The sequence below is a fragment of the Hipposideros armiger genome, unplaced genomic scaffold (assembly GCF_001890085.2).
Source record: "Hipposideros armiger isolate ML-2016 unplaced genomic scaffold, ASM189008v1 scaffold_452, whole genome shotgun sequence".
Taxonomy (NCBI): domain Eukaryota; kingdom Metazoa; phylum Chordata; class Mammalia; order Chiroptera; family Hipposideridae; genus Hipposideros; species Hipposideros armiger.
In genome coordinates, this window is record NW_017731802.1 from 97719 (window position 1) to 119280 (window position 21562).

Genomic DNA, 21562 nt, shown 5'->3' on the forward strand with positions numbered 1-21562 from the left:
CCAAGTCTTTGGCTGCCTAGAGAGTCAACTCTGCTATTTTAGGTTTATTTCATGAAATCATAGAAAAGCACAGCTTCAGGTCTGGACCTTACATTCAATATTACAATCACACATGTTCTTTATACCAAATTTCTACTGAGAGAAAAGAAATAAAGGGACCAGCAGCTCTGAGAAAGTATTATCCAGGACAACAGGGAGTCACCTAGCAAAGATTGCCTTTTAGAGGGGTTCAGCAGATGGCATAAATAGCCCAAGTCCAGTACCCCAAATGCATTCAATCATTGGCTGAGGGTACTCAAAAGGAGCCTGTGGTCCCAGCAGGAACAAGTACATCTCCAGGGCAGAGCAACTGCAGGCTGTCTGACAACAAACTGCAACAGATTCTCTTGAAGGAGAAGCTTGAACATCGTATCCTCATGGCCACCACAATGATATTTGATTTTTCACAGAAGAGTATTAGTTGTTTACCAATTACTCCCTACTTTTAGGTTATGTAGAAATTCCCTTTACTCACTGATTTTCTAGAACAGAAGTAATTGAGCATATAATTTTTTTATATGTTCATAATGAGCATCATGAGTGACCTATATAATTTCCCTAGTCAAACTGGACTAGTCTTTTGTTCTTTGTCATCCTTCCTTCCTGCCACATGGCTTATAATTTTCATACACAAAGTGATTCACAAGATACAATTGAATGACTCCTAAAATTCTTACAGTGATGAACACTGACAGAAATCATTTTCCCATGAATTGGTTTTAAAATTTGGTTAGGAAACAGCACAAAAGTTGGGAGATGAAATCTAGGAGTTAGCAGGCTGTAAGGGAAAAATATCCCTATTTACTTCTCAGGAGCTTAAAGTCTCAAGCACATTTTAAAATATTCTCATACTTGATTGAATAGCAAAAAATACATTTCCATAGCTGTACAATTTGCTGACGCTCCTGGCTTTTTAATAGCAAGGATGTCAAAAGGAAAGTTTGAAGATACTAGCAAGTATATTGATAAAAGCCAGTGGGTAAGTTTGGATTATATCCCTGATAGGCATGCTGGAGATAAAAGGAGTTGACACATTAAAATGCTTTGCTATTTACAGCCCTGTAACTAATATAAAATGTTATAATGAATTCACTGGGTTTGGAGTATGAACTTACTTTAAAAACACAGCCCCTCTCTGGAGCTGCCTTCCATTTGTGCACTGCTCAGTGTACTGTCAGCCCAAGAATTGCTTCACTATGTTCATGTGACCTTGAATCTCATTTTGCCATTTGAAATCTGGGTGCTCTCTAAAAGTGTCTCAATTCAGTGAGTGCAAGTGAACTCCCTGAATTGCTTTAACTTTGTTTTAAAAAGATTTTTATTAAAATATAGCTAATATGCAATATTATGTTAGTTTCAAGTGTACAACATAGTTATTCAACATTTATATACCTAAATAAGTCATCATCATGATAAGTCCAGCAACCATCTGACACTGTTCCATGCTATCACAATATTATTGACTATATTCCCTGTGCTGTACATTACATCCCCATGACTTATTTGTTTTATTCCTGGAAATTTGGACCTCTTATTTTCCTTCACCTTTTCCCCCTTTTTAAAATTTTAATCACAGTTGACAATATTATTTTATATTAATTTCAGCTGTACAACATAGTGTTTAGACATTGATATAATTTTAAGAACTGATTCCGCTGACTAGTCTAGTACCCACCTGGCAATATGTATAGTTATTACCATATTATTGATGATATTTCCTATGCTTTAGTTTACATCCTCATGACTAATTTTTTCATCACCAGTTTGTACTTCTTAATGCCTTCAACTTTTTCACCCTGCCCCTGAACTCCTCCTATCTATCATCCCAATAAATCCAATACCCATCTGACACCATATATAGTTATTAAAATACTATTGACTATATTCCTTATGCTATACCCTACATCCCCATGACTGTCTTGTAACTACCAATTAGTACTTTTTAATTGCTTCCATTTTTCCACTCACCCCCACCCCCGGCCTGGCAACCATCAAAATGTTCTCTGTATCTATGCATTTGTTTCTGTTTTGTTTGTTTATTTTGTTCTTTCGATTTCATATATAAGCAAAATCACATTGCATCTTTCTTTCTCTGTCTTATACTCCACTCAGCACAATACCCTCCAGGTCCATCCATGCTGCTGCAGATGGCAAGAACCCATTCCCTTCCATGGCTCAAAAATATTCCTTCGTGTATATGTACCACCAACTCCTTATCCATTCACCATCAAAGGACACCTGGCTGCCTCCACATCTTGGCTATTGTAAACAGTGCTGCAATGAACATATGGATGCACACACCCCCTCGAAGTAACACTTTGGGTTTCTTCAGATAAATGTCTGGAGTGGGATTACTGTGTCCCTTTTTGTCTCTTGTTATAGCTTTTGTCTTAAATTCCATTTTGTCTTGTGTAAGTGTTGCAACCCCAGCTGTGTTTTGTTTTGTTTTGTTTTTGTTTCAATTTTCATGAAATATCTTTTTCCATCCCTTTACTTTCAGTCTGTGTGTATCTTTCAATTTGAGGTGAGTTTCTTGTAGGCAACATATGTAAGTGTCCTGCTTTCTAATCCGTTAAGCCACCCTATCTTTTGATTGGAGCATTTAATTCATTTACATTGAAAGTAATTGGTGATAGATATGTACATCTATTACCTCATATTGACAAGGACCAGGAATCTGAATATGGCTTAGGATAATCCTCTGCTAGGGTTCCACAGGCTGCAATTATAATGTCAGTCAGAACTGTGGTTTCATCTGAGGTTCTGGATCCTGTCCCAGGATCATGTACTTGTTGGCAGAATTCATTCGCTTGTGGTTGTAGGACTGAGGTCCTCAGCTTCTAGAGGGCCCCTGAAGTCTTGCCACATGATGCTCTCCACAGACAATTAACATCATGGCAGCTTGCTTCTTCAGTGCCACTAGGATAGTCTTTTACTCTAGTCAGAGTTTTGTATAACATAGTGAGATCATGAGAGTGACATCCTGTAACCATAACCTTTTCCATATAATGTAGCTTAGCCAAGGGAATTACATCCCATCTTCCTTGCTGTGTTCTGTTGGCTAGAAGAGAGATTCCTTACCAAAGACCAGAGCTCAAATGTACCATCTTAAAATGATATTTCCCATAACTTGTCTACAAATTGTAGACTGCCAGGGAGTGTTTGGACTATCTATAGTGAAATCTGAGGACCAGAATGAAAACTTATTTTCTGTATACCCTTTTTCAATGGTTTGTCCTGATGTTTTTCGTTTCTATTTACATAGTGCTCTCCCATTTGAAAAGTAATTTTCATACCTTTTCCAATCTGGCTGTTCTGACCATTTCTATGGTGGTGCAAGGACATTGTGATTCCCATTTTTACAAGTGAATGTGTTGAGCTTCAGAAAGGTTAATCACTAACTCAAGTTCTCATAGTTAATAAGAGATAGAGCTAGGAATTGATTCAGATTTTATGAATTCTGTACTTAATTTGATATCACATATCACAAGCATAATGTCTCTGTAAAGATTTGCCTTACTAGGTGCCTCACAGTGTCTATAAGGGTTAACTTAGTACTTTCTAATTCCCTATATAAGAAACTGATTGCATAACCATGTGGTACCCACAGCAGGCAAATTGGGCTAGATGCCCACAAATACCCAGAGACAGAAAAGTGTTTTTAACTGATATTTTTCTTAAGGATATTGTGGAATCACTGCCATATTCTCTTCTATCTCTGAGCTAATATAAATATATCCCTGAGGTGGTATACTGGAGATATTAATCTAGATACTGATGTACTAAAATAATTTCTAATGAGACCTCTATTCCTAGCATTTGTTTTTAGGACCTATTCGCCAAAGCCATGACAATAATCTCAGAAAATATCACTGAGTTTCAAATTTACCTTAACAAAATATACTGAGTTTGTCATGGTGTATCCCCCATTTCTGCTCTGAGTCAACAAACCCCTTAAGCATAAGAGTAGTGGGGAAAAAATGGTTAAAAAATGAAGATGTCTTTAACATAAAATCCAGAGAGAGATAAGCTGACTCAGCCAAGTATTATAATGAAAAGGTGAGTTCTGGTGATGTGAAGATGGCCAGAGGGATAGGGATGGCTGACATTCTTCATGGCCAAGCATTCTAGATAGATGAACAAGAGGCAGGGTCAAAGGAAAACAAATGAGCATTATTGTTACCTGGATCTGTCTCCTCCTATCACCAACCCTACTACCATCTTCAGCAGAAGAATTTTCTGGTATGTTTACCTTTATCTTGAGGCCTAGATTAGAGAATGTGAAACCTCCCCAAACCATAAATCCAATCCAAATTCCGTATCTTTATACATTCTAAGCAGCCATGTAGTTGGAGATAAGAATGAGAGCCAACCAGAGCTTAAATAGAAGAGAATGGACTTTCCATGCCTCTGACCTTTAATTTCTAAATTTCCGTAGTCTTCAGGAAGAGAGTTAACTGATCATCATTGATTACTGCCCATTGGATGAACTCTTGTGAAGAACCAAAGTGAAGACATGGCATGAAAAAGGGCTGGAGAGAACCTTTTCTTTTTCAAACATAAAAACATTCCTTGTAGCACCATTACAGCTAATATAAAAATCTGCCAAATGCTAGAATCAGAGATATTGAAAGGAAAATTTTGAGAAAAACATTATGCTCTTAAATAGGCCTCAAAATAAAAATTAAAAAACATTAAGCAAATGTAATTACTGCAAAGATTCTATAATGCAATGTGTATTTGTGAATATCTGTGAAATCAACTTGTTTGGCCATGGAACTTTTTATTCAAGAACCACATTAATTAATTGATATTTCATTAAACATCTGTCTGTCAGGTAATCTGAAGAGTAGAGACTAAGACAGTTAGCAATGCAAGAGTTTTATGGGGGATGAAATGCTTGTATGTATGGGGGGCAGATAAAATTATCAAGAATGGGCAGAGAGTGTCAAACTGCAATGAAAATGCAGGAGTCTTCAACAAACCATAGGCAGCACTGTAACAAAAATTGCCTGCTAAAAGAGCTTCATGCTGAGGAAATTGTGTTGTCTTAGTGCCTCTACCATCTTCAGTATTAGGCAGGAAGCTTCCCAGGAAGAGTGTGCTTATAACTCGAAAACTAAGGCAATCCTGAAGATGTTAATAATCAGAGGCTCTCAACTAAATGTACTCCTTATCACTGAACAGTAAGTACTTCATGATAGGAGACCTAAGTGGTACATACCCATGACTGGCCCAACTTGTGTTTTAAGGGAACCAGATTTGAAAATTCTGACAATGACATACACATATAAAAGGTCTGATCAATCATGTAAACAAACTTAACTCTGTATGTGTGTGTGTGTTTTCTTTTTCTCTTATTAAAACAGTAGCAAAAATTGCCAGCTATCATTCCTGAGATTTGACAGGATTTGGAATTTCCTCATGTTTATATTGTGGTTTGTAGGGTAAATATAAAATGATAACTGGCTTAATTTTCAATGAATGACTCCTGTATTCACCTTAGACCCAAAAGTGACCTCAAGACGCTACATTGCTTAGTTTCTTGCTTTCTGAAGATAAGGCATTATGATCCCTCTTACATGGTGCACAAGTTAAGAACTAGAAGACCTAAAAGAATGCATAATATCTGGAATAGCACACATTGTAGAATAAGAAAAACACCATGTAGGAAGGGATCTTTCTGGAAATCTTCTGAAACTCCTACAGACTTTTAAGTTTGTGCTATGATTACAAATAAGAAATTCGTTACATTCTGGACAAAATGGACTGAAGAAGATGGATGAGTCTTTCATTCAATTTTGCCCTTAGATTTAAGAGTTGTACTTGTAGTGACCTGTGAATCATTCCTGGCTTGGCCCAGAGGTCAAATGGAAATACCAACTGTAAAATGCAATTATTTAAGAGAACTAGGTCGCATTTTATGACAGTTTTATAAGAATTTGGCTTTGATTTTTAACATGATCCTCACAGATCCAGGGAAAAGAAATCAAGTAGTGTTCTGTATGTTTACTATGCTCTGTACTCTGTATTTATTATAAATATAGCACAGGCTACCTGCTGTTATTTACAACGAAATAGATAGAAACATGAATTGGTAAGACTTTTAAAAATGGTTGGGGCAGTAGAGATGTGATCATTTTATGATCTTCCAAATAACCTAAAAACTCCAGTAAAATTTTGTAAAAAATGATGTGGGCCAAATTTTGCCTGCAAATCATACTTTGTTGACTCTTGTTGGACAGTAGCTTTATAGAAATTTGGGAAAATAGAAGCCATGCATCTAAGCTTTCTCGGCTTCTGAAAGCTGGCCCTGATACTTGCCCATACCCTCATTTCTCCAGAATCTATCATGGCTGTGACCTGCCAATGTTTAGGATTACTTTTCAGCTACTGAAACAGACCTTTTGATTTGTACAAAGTACAGATCCGAAGTCCAGAAGAGATCAATTGGGAGCCTCCTTTGTTTCTTCTTTCCCTGTGTTGATTCCTACCCATCATATTGCTACCCCACCTTTTCAGAGAACAGGAATTCTATACCAAAACCCATATGTGTGTCTGATATACCAGCAGAGAGAAATGGATATCCAATGGAACCATTTGATTAAAATCATTGAGGCATAAAATAAGTTGTGTTTTAAAGTCTGCAACTCTGAAACCTGAGGGAGAAAACCTGCCTGAAAATTTGCATGAATAAAGATTTAGAAAATCATAATGGATCCAGAGTGGTAATGGTTCTTGGGACAAATCTAGCACATCTTATGTTTTTCGTAGATAAAAATGCAGAAAAATATGTATTGCTCTGTGCAGGTTTTCTAAGATTAGTAAGCAGAATTTAGGGCCCACTAGCTCAGTTTTCACTAAGTGAAATTTCATTCTTTTTATACACAAGGATTTCTAGCTGTAAATCATTGACAGTATGATACCACTGCCTTATCATATAAGTCATCAGCTTCATTTAATTAAACTCAAATCATAGAGTAGTAAGAGTCAGCCAAGTACTTCTGTCCCTGTACCATCATTTTTCCCTTGAAGCTCCTGACCTGAAGTTAGAAGTACAGGAAGCCAAATATCTTTTAAGGTTTGCAGTTACTTTTTATTTTCCTGTAGAAAAAATTCCAAGTCTTTCTACATATACAGTGCATCTTATAGAAATCAAAAAACAATTCAAAAAAGATGATGTTGCCTAAGATTTAAAATTCCCTGTTAAGCGTGTCTAGAACAAAAAGTTACTGCTGTCATAGAACTCTGAATATATTGATTCTGCCTGACTTTGTTTTTATTCCGTTTATTATTGAGGATAAATCACAAAAGCCACAAGTATCATATCTTTGTCTGACATGAAACTTGCCTGTTTTACATGTGTTTCTGAAACTGGCACTAATTTTGTGTATCATGAAAAGAGAAACGTTTATTTAGGAAGAAGAGGTTTAGGTAGTTGTAGCTTGGTACAATTCTGACATCTATAATTATAATAACTAATTTTAGTAGCTATCATGTATTGAGTAACTTGTATGTAGCAGTGTTTGATATTTATCTCCAATCAAATAAATCATGTAAGAGAACATTATCCAGATTTTACAGGTAAAGCTACTGAGAAACCAATTGTTAAACTGACTGGTTAAAAGCCATATAGCAAACTGTCATTGTCATATTTTAATACCAGATCTGTATAGTTTCAAAGCACTCCACCTGTATATTTTTTATTTTTGTTTTTTTTTTTTCCTGCAATGTCATGCTTGGTTTCCCAGACATGGAGGACAAAGAACCCTCTTGGGCTTAACTCTCAGATTTAACTTTTTGAACCAGCCTACCTGTGTTAGAAATGAAAAGGAAAGGAAAGGAATATTTTGCTCATTTATCTCTATCTTCTCAGAATCTCCATGTTTCTTAGGCTGTGCACTCAACCTCTTAACTGCATATTGTCTTAAAGAGTTCTCTGATTTTTGAAAACTCCTCGACAACTGGATGAAAGTTCTGCATCTGAGTTGAATAAGTATTTTTATTAAAATTTTTTTTAAATAAACTTTGAAACACCCACAGAATGAGTGCCCACAGAAGTAAATACAAAGTAATAAAGGACAAATAAAAGAAAAAAAACATATATTCAAACTAGAAAACAATTGCAAAGATCAAAAACCAGTGTCAGCATTGTAGAACTATAGAAATGTGTATTTTGATATATGAACATGACAAGAGAATTTAAGAATGATACTGATCATATTTATTTTTTCCCTACTACATGCTTTTGGAGCAATGTTTAATGCATATATTCATACTGACTTTGGAATTATGTCCCTGGCTCTGACAAACACTCTTTCCTATATAGGGAGATTATCTGAAGCCTCATTTATCACAATGTTCCACAGGGAATCTAGAGACCCATGAGTTGATGGGATATCACTTGAGCAGCACACATGCATATTACAAGTGTTTTTGTATGAACAGTACAGCTTTTTTTTTTACTTCCCCATAGTTAAGTCTGAACTGAACTGAGAAAGCAACAGCATGGATTTCAAATTTGCTTAACCAGTATTTTCTGACAGTAAATTTTAAAGCATCAGAATGAGTTATTTAGGGATGTTATGAAATCCATTTTCTCTTGAGAAATCTAACAGCCAGACATTCCTGTCCAGATATATTTGAAAAAATCTACTAAGAGACAAAATGTTGGATTAATGTCCTTTCTTCACTTTTAACTCATGGGATTTCTCCTTTAAAAATTAATTAGATAAATGTAGCATATCGAAATAGCCATTTTAAAATCTTGTTTCAATTTTTGTATTCAATTTTACATATAAGCTTTGTACTCAAGGCTAAATAACATTATTGTGAATTCATGAATTTCACTACAAAGGCATTAAGTCACCTGCAGAACCTTAACTCTGTTTTGAAACAAGATAGAGTATAAATAAATACATTAATAAAAAAGTAGAGAAAAACCCTTCTTTGGTCAATTTTGTTTCATTTTAACTGGTGTTAGAAATGTTTCTACTTGGAGAGCTTTGAAACTAATGAAAGCTTTGAAGAAAACTTTAAAATACATTATATTTATTGATTTGTCACTATTTTGAACTGTGGTTATCTTATTTACGTTTAGTGGCATTGATGGTACATTAAATTTAGTAGAACAGAAGGAAATCTCAAAAGAATCTTGGAAACATGGTTTGGTTCAAACATTTTTCACTGCTACTGGGCAAATTTCCTTTTCTCGAACTCCTACAGGAAATGTAGTTTCACTGACTCAATTAGTGTAATCCTTTAACTAGTTAGCAAACAGTAAAGCAAAGGAGGGAAGGATAAAGTAATAAGAAGAAAACTCTGAATTCTAATTTCTTAACTTCCCAAAAGTTTGTTTGTGCACATTATGAGAGAAGACTTAATCTTTTCTGTCAATGCTTCCAATTTGAGAAGATAGCCATGTTAACTAACGAAAAAAAGAAGCAATGGGATTTGAAGACAGATATCCAGAGGGGATGCTCTGAACAAAAATCACACTGTTTGGTGTGCAAAAACAGAGTTCTCTATAGAAGCTTTCTCTGGCCCTGGTGTATTGTGGAAAGTACATGAGCCAAAAGGGGTTATTTTTCGCAGGCCTCTTCCATTGGCTCACAGTATAACCTTGACAGTTAGGCAAGAACAGTTAAGAAAAAAGAAACCAAAAGCCTGGTAAAGCCAACATTCCAAAAAAGAGCATTGGCTCCTAATGTATGATTTATTCTACTCCGGATAAAGCTCCACCTGGTGGAATGATGGCCTAAATGAGTCTTAGATCAGTCTTCTAAGAAGTGAAGAGAGGGGACAGGGTTTTTTTAAGTTTCCTTAAAGTTAAGAAACCAGTAATCTCTGTTAATCCCGATGTCAACGAGGGACACTGCTATTCTCTTCAAGATAGAGCAAGGCTTTACATTTGAGGACCACTTCTTCAACCTTTTACTCTTCTTGTTGATTTCTATGTTTTTACTTGGGAATAATGAAGTACATAATTCAGATCAACATTTTATGAATGTCTACTTGAATTCCTCCCCAAAAAACAAAAACACTCACAAAAATGTTCCTACAAGGGAATACTTTAATTATGTATTCATGTTGCAAATTATTATATAGGATATTGGTTTTATAAACATAGAAAGAAACTTTTAGAGACTTTGCTCCTCAATTGTACTTTAGCAGTTAAGTAAAACCTATTTGTGCAATGGTAAATTCTGTACTTACTGACCTATTTTTCAGGAAGCAGCCAGTAGGAAAGTTCTCCTTGTCTCCATCCATTTTCAGTGATTGTTATTAATTCAATCTTAAAACAATAGTTGTAGTTAGTATCCAAAATGGACTCCCAATGACCCATGTCTCTAATATTCATACTGTTATATAGTTCCCTCCCTATTTGAATTCTGGCCGTACGGACCAATTAGAATGTAGTAAAAGTGACTTCTAGAGGAAAGTCATAAGAAGTCTTGCAGTTTCTGTCTGGGCTTGAGATGTTCCATCAGTTCTAAGATCTCCTTGACACACTTTGAAGAAATCCCCTTTCCTGTTAATCTGATTTGATTTCTGTAGTTTGTAACCAAGAACACTCTGAGAGATCTCTGGTTGTATAGTGATGTTTAGATAAGTCACAGTAAACCACAGCGGGTAAGGGAGTTCTCCCCCAAATGCCTGCCCATGGCCTTGCAGCAGGAAGTACACATGGTTACAAAACCTCACTGGTGGAAGAAAAAAAGCATTACATTTAGTAATAATATAGGAAAATGCAAATTTAATATAATGAGATACTTTGATAGTCCCTCAAAATAATAATACTTTTAGCAATGAAACAATTATTATTATGTCAAACAAGGATGAGTGGCTAATTGCATGTTAATGGATCTTTGAATAATAAACTATATGAGAGATCTTAAGAAGTTCATTATTTTAGGAGTAAACTAATGTCATTCTCAAGGGCTGCTTTTAGAGAAAGACAAATCTGTGTTTCAATTCTGACTACACTATCTAATAGATGTGGCCTTTAGTAAGTTGTTTCCCTCATCTACAAAGGGATAAGTCTTTTATATAGAATCATTCTAAAGATTTAAAGAGAAAAAATATATATGTCAAACATTAGCCATGAGATACAAACAGAGCCCATATTTTCTATTTTTAAGTCCATATCTCTTTCAGAGCTGGGGGGACACGGTGGTTAACTTGCCAAGAAAACTAAATTTACTCTCTTCTGGATGCAAACAGTCTGTCAATATAAAACAATCTCTTTGGGACAAATATTCAGTCAATTCAAAGTTAACTACCTAGCAAGGATAATTCTCTCCTCTCAACTGATAGCCCTTCTTCTCTCTGCTTACCTTAGATAATTCCCTGAGATAAGCGAGCACATAGGTGACCTCATGGCCGCAGGGATGGGGCAGTTGGTGCTTATGCTGGGGCTTGTGCTAGCTGGTCTGCCATCCTCAAATCCTTCTTCCTCAAGAAATAAATGTATTATCTCCTATGTGGTCACTGTGAACATTTGCTGCTATTGATGTGTGCTGATAGTTTCCCCTTGGTGGAACTTGAGAGAACAGTTTTCTGTAAACTATCAGGGCCTCGTGGTCTGATCCCCAATATCACTGATCATAGTCCCAGCACAGCAGTCCATGGCAGACTGTTGTATTCTCTATCCACTCCTGGTCAGGCTGTCTTCATGATGCCTCCTTCCCCTCATCAAAACAACCCTACAACAGGCAGGCTGGTGCCAGCCTACATTTTCGGTTCCTCTACAAAGAGCAAGAGAGAAACCTCTATACCTTTCATGCCACAAAGAACCAAGGAGAAGCAGTGGAGGCTTAGCGACGGTGGAGTGCTAACATCGACCCTCTTTGCATTTGGACACTACATGCTTCCTTTCCTCCTCCACAATGTCCCTGGTGAAGTGAGTGCACTTTTGGAAGTGGCCTATACACCCTAAGTTCAAAATAGGTGATCTCAAGAAGGATGAACAACATGTCTGCTTTTGACTGCCTTTCACCTTCTACTTATCTCCGTTCTAGTTTCTATCATTCAACCCTCTTGAAGTTCAACTCCAAAGTGGGAGAAAAATCAAGGACTTTGTCATCTGACTTCATGCCCATCTCTCTATCTTGTCTCCTTTCTCTCAAGGTCTCAGGAGTGTTCCTTGTTTTCTCCTTCAGTGGGTGAGAATTTCCTTCTGTCTCTTCTTGAATCTTCTCTTTATTGAGGCTTAGTCATTATAAAAACAAGAACATGCTTGAAATTCAAAAATCCTTTGTGCCTCGACACAAGGCCTGTAATTTGAGGTTATCATCTTGCTTTGCACAGACACATAGACACACACACACACACACACACACACACACACACACACACTATATTTCTCACAAGTTAACAGGTGATCATTGTTCTTTTCCTCCCCTGCTCATTTCCACTATAACAATTCTAGTTGCTTTTCAGGCATTGGAGGCCTCTGGTGAAATAAAGAGAAGATTTTTATGTGGAAAATAGAGGGAGAAAATCATATTGACATAATTTTAAAGATGTCATTCTGTTAGAAGAATAAAGGATATGTTTATAATTGAAACTGTATCTTCAATTACTTCTTCTATTCAATAGAGAAAATATATCTGCTGAGCTTTTACTATATGCAATCACTATATTAGAAGTTGGAAGACGTAACAGGGAACAAAATGGAAATAGTCTCTGGCCTCATAGGTGAGACAATCATAGAACAAGTAACTACTCAGGTGATAAGGATCACAAAATGAGAAATTTAGGATTCTATGGCACATCTCAAAGGAAGCACCTCTGGGGTTTTTTTTTCCTCCTAAGTGATATTTTCTTTAATATTCAGGTAGCCTTACTAAAAATTAAGTTTATTAGCATAAATTAATTTTGAAATAATTAAACATTTCTATTAGAGCTCTGTTCAAATCTATATATTTTAATTTTATTTTTATTGCAAAGTCAATTATAAAAATGATGACATGTAGGCATTTCCCCCAAAACTAACAAGGTTTTTTTATTAATGAAAAATATTTCATTATCTGAAGAAAACCTTGAAATAAAATATAATTTTCTTAATTTAGCTGAGTAGAAATAAGGAACAAAGACTATTTAAGGAAGGACTTCTCTGAATTGAACAAGACACAACGTTAAAATTGATTCAGAATTTTATTGTGGCAAATGTCTATATTTGCATTTTTATTAATACTGTCATGTAGAGTGGTAATAATTAGTCCTACTCATTAAGGAATATCTAATTTACAGATTTATATCCCATCAACTCTATGATTTGTAATCTTTGGACAAAATAAAAAATCTGATTGCATTGCAAAAGTGTTCTCCAAGGACAAAAATAAGCTGAAAAATGAGAGGACCAAGTAATCTCTCATCATTCAAAACAAAAAAGCTCTTGCATTCCAAGCTGTCCTTTGTCTAATACCATGCAAATAGAACTAACATGCAATGAGGAGATAGATTATAAGATCATAGTCTACATATTTCATCACCTCTACTTGACTGACAATGAAACGGTATGATAAATTGTATCAAAGGACAGAAATAATTTTATGCATCATTTGTTTGATTATATAATTCTGAGTCCCAAAGGTGCCCTAGCTCTCCAGCAGACAGAAGGCTTTCTGGTTTAACTTTGATGTAATATTTAAAATATATGGGGCTTTAGTGGTATTAAAAGCATTTCTATCAAGTTCAAATATATATACATTTCTCTAGAAGAAGAAGAATTTCAGCTGCCGTTTGCTGAGTGCTCACACTAAATGCCAGGCTTTGTGCTGAGCATATGCATACACTATTTCATGGAAATATCACAAAACCTCATGAGGAATGATTATCACCGTGTTTTTCTAATAAATAAAGTGAATTCTCAAAGGTTAAAGAAATTGCTGAGTATCACAAATAAGTTAATAAGTGGTAAAATCTGTCTGATTTCCAAGTACATGTGCTTAACTACTAATTTTCCTACACACATTTTGATTGTTGAGGCCATACTTCATTGGAAATGCACCTTGTTTGTTCAAATTATTAAATTGCCATAAAAATTAAGTGAGCTTAGGAGAGCAGGTATTTTATTTTCATTTATATATTGGGTTGTCGGAAAAGTCATGATGCATGTTTGCAACAGGTGGCACTAGTTCGTTTTTGGAAGTACTGGAGTCATTTGCATCTATGTTATTGCTATGTCATTTGACAGCTGACAGTTCTAGCTTCATTCTAAAAAAAAAAATGAGCTATTTGGTTGAGATTTGGATATTTTACAACAAGTTGAAAATGGAAGACCAAACTGCATTTCTGCCATATTTTACTGTTTTACTTCCATAAAGGGAAGAATACACATCAAGCTTGTGAAAAGTTGCATAAAGTTTACGGTGACAGTGCTCTACAAGAACGTCAGTGCCAATGATGGTTCACGAAATTCTGTGCTGGTGATTTTGATCTCAACGATGCTCCTTGGTCAGAGAGGCCCACCGAAGTTGATGACGACAAAATAAAGGCATTGATCAAGTCAAACCCATATTACACAACACGAGACATTGCAGAAACATTGAACATCCATCATTCAAGTGTTCACGACCACCTGAGGTAGCTGGGATACATAAACAAGCTCAATATTTGGGTTCCACATGAACTCAAAGAAGTTAATTTGACGGCGTGTATAAACATCTGCAATATGCTCATTAAACATGAGGAAAACAATCCTTTTATGAAGCGACTGATAACTGTGATGAGAAGTGGATTGTTTACAACAATGTGGTGTGCAAACGGTTTTGGACCCAATGTGATGATTCACATCAAATGACATCGAAAGCAGACATTCATCAGAGGAAAGTTATGCTCTCAGTATGACTGGATTTTAAAGGTGTCATGATTTTCAAGCTCCTACCAAGGAACCAAACAATCAATTTGAATGTGTACTGTCAGCAATTGGACAGTTTCAATGAATCCATCATCTAGAAATGTTCAGAGCTTGTTCATTGTAAAGGAGTTGTGTTCCATCGTGACAACGTGAGACCACACACAAATTTGATCACCCATCAAAAATTATTGGAGCTTGGATGGGATGTGTTGCCACACCCACCATACTCACCTGACCTTGCACCATCAGACTTCCACTTTTTTCACTCTCTTCAGAACTTCTTGCATGGTGTAACATTCAATTCAGATGAGGCTATAAATCAGCATCTTGTTCAGTTTTTCGCAAATAAAGACAGGTCCTTCTATGAATGAGGAATTATGAAGCTCACTGAAAGATGGCAAAAGGTTATTAAACAAAATGGGCAATATATCATTGATTGATCTTTGTTCTTTATATAAATAAATGACCTTTGAAAAACATAGAAAAAATACATCATGACTTTTCCGACAATCCGATAGATGAGAAACTTCAATAAAAAATTTATGTATCTATTATCCACAGTCATGTAATTTATTAAGTGGTAGCAGCTAGACAAACCCAGGTTTACTAGATCAAAACCTAGTGCTCCTCACTTCTTTATTGTTTGACTTTGCTTCCAATATGCCCTCTTTGGTTAGAGGAGAGAACTTCCCAAGGCTAAAGGCAGACTTCCAGATTTTGAGCCAGGACACTTTTCTTTTTTCTTTTCTTGTCTTGTCTTTTCTTTTTTTCTCTTCTCTTCTCTTCTTTCCCCTTCCCTCTCCTCCCCTCCCCTTTCCTTCCCTTCCCTTCTGTTCCCCTCCCTTCTTTCCCTTTTTTTCTCTTTTCTCATCTTTCCTCCTTTTCTTCCCTTTCTTTCCCTTTCCTTTCCTTTCATTTCCCCTTCCTTCCTTCCTTCCTTCCTTCCTTCCTTCCTTCCTTCCTTCCTTCCTTCCTTCCTTCCTTCCTTATTGCATGCTTATTTTTTTTCTTGGTAGGATAGTTCTCAATTGTTCTGAACATATTTTAAGCTCTTAAGAATACACTAAAAATGAGATGGCCTTTGGAAGGAGTTATAGAAGGTAAAGTACTGTTCTAGGATAGTGGAGCTTTATCCTCTACTGGTGGGAGCCTTTGCTGGGACTTTCACTTTGTAGGTAAGTGGTCCTGCAGTAAGAGTGGTGACCTAGTCACCTTAGTCTAAACAAAATGGGTCTTTGAGTAGGTGATGACACTGACAGCAGCATTTAACAAGTACTCAAACTCTCGGATTCACCTCTACACACCCAATTCCTAGCACCATTCCCAGCACAAAGTAGGAGCCTACTGAGTGGCAAATAGCAAAACTGGTAACAGTGCTGAGGCCAGGCTGAAGAATAAACTTAAGAGAGTTCAATCCACTGTAAGATAACCAGGCACAGAAGATTTATATTTGGGTGATTACTCAAGAGATGTTACTTACTTGGTGGGGTTCTCTGAGCATGTAACTCTACCCACAAACTCCACCACCCCAGCCCATGATTTCCTTCTTGGTTACGTTCCTGGAAGGAACTTTTGGAAAACTAACCCTGGAATAGAAAGAGAAGTGGCATGGGAAGATGCCCCTGACTCAGGGAACACACTTTTATTTTTTACCTGGAGTTGTTTATTGAAATAAGGATAGTTAGTTGTGAGGAGACAGATGGTTTAAGATCTTTCCCTGCTTAATATTGACTGAACCTGTTTTGGCTTCATCTTTCTAGGAAGCAGTGCAAGTGAGCAGCCTCATCAGTTTGGATGGGTGGAGAGCCTACACTGACTAGATATGAGAATAGGCAAATATGCAGACACCCCACACAAGTTATAAAAGTAAATGAAAAACGGAGGATGGTTTTATTAGGAGCTGACAAATCATTTATATTTCAAAAGAGGTTTCAGAGGCACAGTAAACATATTATTTTTACTCCAAATGGAGTAAACTAGACAAACACATTCCTTAGTAAATTGAAGATGATAATGATAATAATAACAGAAAAACTATTAAAATCCTTTTACTATTAATCTTTCAAATTAATATTTTGTTTCTCCATTTCTAGATAGGAATATGAAAATCGCAACTGCCTATGAATAACTGTATCATATAAATGTTATTAGCAATTGCAGCACCATATCGTGGTTTTGCCCTGATGACATGGAAAATTTTATTTCAGTGGTGGCTAAACGTAAAATGTGCCTCTTTATTGAATTTTTCTTCTTTTAACGTAAAACTGTTTTGACTTATAACAGAAAATGAAAAAAAAACACATAAACATTTAGTAAATTGGCTTTTGACATTTTTATGAAATGCTAGTAGTCATTTTTGATGACTTTTTAAACTATAAATATATATTTTGTCTTACAGTATGAAGCAAAGAGAAAATAAATGTGACATCTATTAACTAGAGTTTTCTTGTACAATGAAATGTTTCTGTATATGTGAAGCACCCAGAAGAAATCAAACTAAAACTTTGAAGTCTTAGCAATTGGCTGAAAACATTTTTAACAAAAATACTTTATTTGATTTTGACCAAATATAACTTTTTCAATATATATCAGTTATATAAACAAAAATTTACTCACTTATAACCAAGCCTAACATTCACATTATGTGTTAAAAAATGATTTAATTTAAAAATATGTAGTCAAGGTACTGGTTCCATTTATATTACTGAAGTCACCAAAATGCCATGACCTTTAATGTAGTTAATAGAATCTGTTTATTTTTGTTTTTATTTTGTAAATGACTTTTCAGAAATTAAGTTGTCTTCATTCTGTTTCTTAGTAGTGTTTTGGTTGTGATCATACACACACTCAAAATAAATATTTAAATTATCATTTAAACACACTTTGTTTAAAAATTTTCAAAACAAATATAGTTAATTTGGGAGAAAAACACTCAACGAATTTAGTAAAATTTTGCTTTATTGTTTAGACAGTATCACTATGTTGATATTTATAGTCCAGAGGCCAATAAGAGCTAGGCATTTATTGTGGGATAATTTAAACATTCTCTTTTTCTATAGCAGGAGAGCCCTATAGAGGCTAGCATAACTGCTGGACATTTATAAGAACTAGATGTAGATATATGTAAACAGAACCATGCACTTTTAAAGAGGAAAGAAGGGTTCTTTACTGTTATGACTGAAAATCAGTGCTGTTAAGAAAGTACCCTCAGAAGCCAGATGGCCTGCATTTGAAGCCTGGCTTTTCTACTTAATTTTTGGGGGTTTCTTTTGAGAATATATTTAGTCTTTCTATGCCTCTTACTTCATGTGTAAAGTACCAATATTTAACTTCTATGATTGTTATGAGAACTAAGTAAATTAGATATCAAGCTCTTAGATATCAGTGAAAATCATATGTTAGGTTAAACCATGTGAAATTGTCAGTTTATAACAGTACAGGGTATACATCTCTGTTAAACCTTAATCATGTGTGTTTTCATGATTATGCTGTTTTATTTCCGTAACTCTATTTTTATTACATATTTCATTATGTTAAGAAATCAAAATTATATTAGAAGTGTCAGTAGCAATATAGTACAGATTTTTTTCCCTCACGTCGCCATATGTTTCACACCTGCCCTGTCGAGCCCCCAGCCCAGTCTGTAGGCTTCTCACTGCACACTCAGGGACTCCCTGTGGAGCCACTTGAGATGCAGGGACACGGCAGAAAGCAGCATGGGCACCTGTTCTAAATGGAGAGACAGAGAAAAAGGAAATTGATGCCACCCTTAGAACTGCCTGCACAACAATCCTCCAGGATGAATTCACTATTTTCAAAAAGTAATTTCCTGTATACAAAATTATGGCTACAGCAGTAGTAATAGGGGATTTGATGCAAGTAGAGGGAGCTCCTGATTTTTCATACAGATCTATTGTTATATAGTGAAGGATAAACACAGCAACCCTACAGACTTCTAATCTCAAATACAGCATGCATTCTAGTCTCAAAAGCAGGAAAAAAAAATGAAAGAAAAGACAAAAGACACAAGAAAAGTAAAAGAGAAGGCAAATGGAAGGAAAAAAAAAGGAAGGAAGGAAGGAAGGAAGGAAGGAAGGAAGGAAGGAAGGAAGGAAGGAAAGAAGGAAGGAAGGAAGGGAGGGAGGGAGGGAGGGAGGAAGGGGAAAAGGGAAAATAAAAAAGTAAAATGATTTTTTTGTGTTTTTTTTTTAACCATGTGTGCATTTATCTCCCCATAATACAGTATCATGGCCAGTGATTAAGCTCTGGAGTCATTAAGTTCTTGGTTTGAATTTTGTCTTGGCCATTTATTTTTACTTCTCTATATCTCAGTTTCTTCACCTATAAAATAGGGATTATCATTATAGTGTCTACTTCATAGAATCGTGAAGAGTAAATAAAGCAATGCACATAAATTACTTAATGTGATTTCTGGAATGTAGTAATAGTTCATTACAAGTGCATTACAATTACTGTGTGAAAAAGGCAGTGGCATTTCAGACTTAGATATGCTATGTATATTTCTTTTATAGAGGCAACAATCTTCGATAAGAGTATTTTCAGAGACTATTATGCAAAGGAGATTTTAAAATGGTGGTTTTTACAAGTCCTAACAATTACTTTAACTTATTTTATTATGTACAATAATACTAACTTTAGAAAATATGGGCATCAAAGAATTTAATTCAAATTTGGTCAATGACTGCTGGGATACTGTGGAACTTCATGTATAAGGCCATCAATAGGAGCTTAGACAAGAAATGTCTTTATTTTTCTCTTGCCTAATCATGTAGGAGAGCCAAAACTGATATGGAAGCTCTACAGTGTTACAGACCCAGGTTCCTTCAACTTTCTGTTCTTTCAGAAGATGTTGTTCTATCCATTTATTAGTAAAGATAAGCTATTTTATATCAACAAAATCACTCTCAAGTCCCAGATGCTTCATGTAAAAGGGGCGTTGCGTTGTCCAGTCTCTCTGTAGCATGCCATCAGCAAAGGGCTCTGCTCTACAAAGTCACTCAGGGACGTGAGATGATGGAGATTCTACCACCTCGTAGCATCATCACATGGAATATGAAGCTTTCCCCATCACTGTGGCAGAGAAAGAAAGAGACAGCAGGCTGGTGCCTAGGCTTCAGAGGTGATATAGGTCTTGCCTTAGCCAAGAGGTGATATAGGTCACTTCTACTTACAGATTATTGAACAGAAGTAGTCATTTGGCTTTACCTAATAGTCATTGGTCTGGGATGTGTTGGATATACATACAATATCTGGCAACATTACTATTTCTGTCACAGCCTCCATTTTCTATAATGGCTTAGTACCATAGACTCATTTCAGACAGAGGGGAGAGAGAAAGAGATCAAGAGCCAAGTATAGGGTATTCTCCTTTCCTTCAAAGACAAGAAGGTGTGCCTATACTTCTGTTCACAAGCCATGGACCAAACTTAATGAGGTGGCTATACCTACTTGCAAGGGAAACTGAAGAATATGGCCTTTATTCTGAGAACCATGCATCTTGCTAATATTTAAGAGTTGTGTTACTTAAAAAAAGGAGGAGAGAATGGATATGTAAATAAAAAATTCAGGCTCAGCCACAAAATTTGCAGGCAAAATTATATAGTAAGGTCAGTTCATTTTTAGGAAGTATTTGAATCCTGGATTCTGATATAAATAAAACTTCAGAATTCCAGGCAATATTAATGTATTTCCTATGTGTCACATAGGAAATTATTTTAAAATCAGCAGGCAGTCTATTGATCTATTGAAATACCATTTTTCCTTCTACTTACAAAGAATTTCTTCAGAATTAGCTGGGCCGTCTTCAGGCTTCTAATGACAAGAAATCTTGTAGGATGTCAGTGAACTAAGGTTGAATACAGACTAAAGAAAGAAGAAACACAGATTTATGGTTCATTGTTTTATCTTTCTTTGCTGTTAGACAAGGAGAAGCAAGTCATCCATGAACATTGCTCAGTAGAGTTTTGATGGCTTCTTTTCTCTTTCCAGAAAGCTGAATTATTTGTAAGATGCCTGTTTGACAGTTCCAAGAACTAATGTTCCAGTCCTATAATTATATCAAAATCAATTTAAAGGAGACAGTTGCTGGTTGCTTTCTTCTTTTGACATTATTTTTTTTTAAAAAAGACAAGACAACCGTTGCCAAAATCCCTAAGCCCAGTTGAAATTTATCCCTAGATATAATTTTCAAAAAAACCTTTATTATTGGTCACCTAAGGGTTGCATACAAGCTAATTGGTGGAAACTATTTTATTATGCTGATCCTTATAACCTGAAAGAATATTTCAGGCAGTGAATGTGTCCTGCAGGGAATCCATCTAGCTATCAAACACAGCTGTTCTTTTCTGTCTCTGCAGACTGATAACTTCTTTGCAGACTGATTTTTCATGGATTAGCTTCCTTCAGAATGCCACCTATCTTCAGAGATTGTGTAAGTTAGAAATTAGTTAATAAAAATGTTATTATAATTCTAAGGCAAAGTACAGAAATAGAGCATTATTACTCCCTGTGTGGGACTTAATTTATGTAATGCTCTAGGTTTGCTCAGCCATATCTTTCTGTTCTTTGCGTGTAGTGAACCACCAAGAAGATCACCTGGAATTATCTTCATTTTGATCAATTTAATCTTTTTGGGATGAA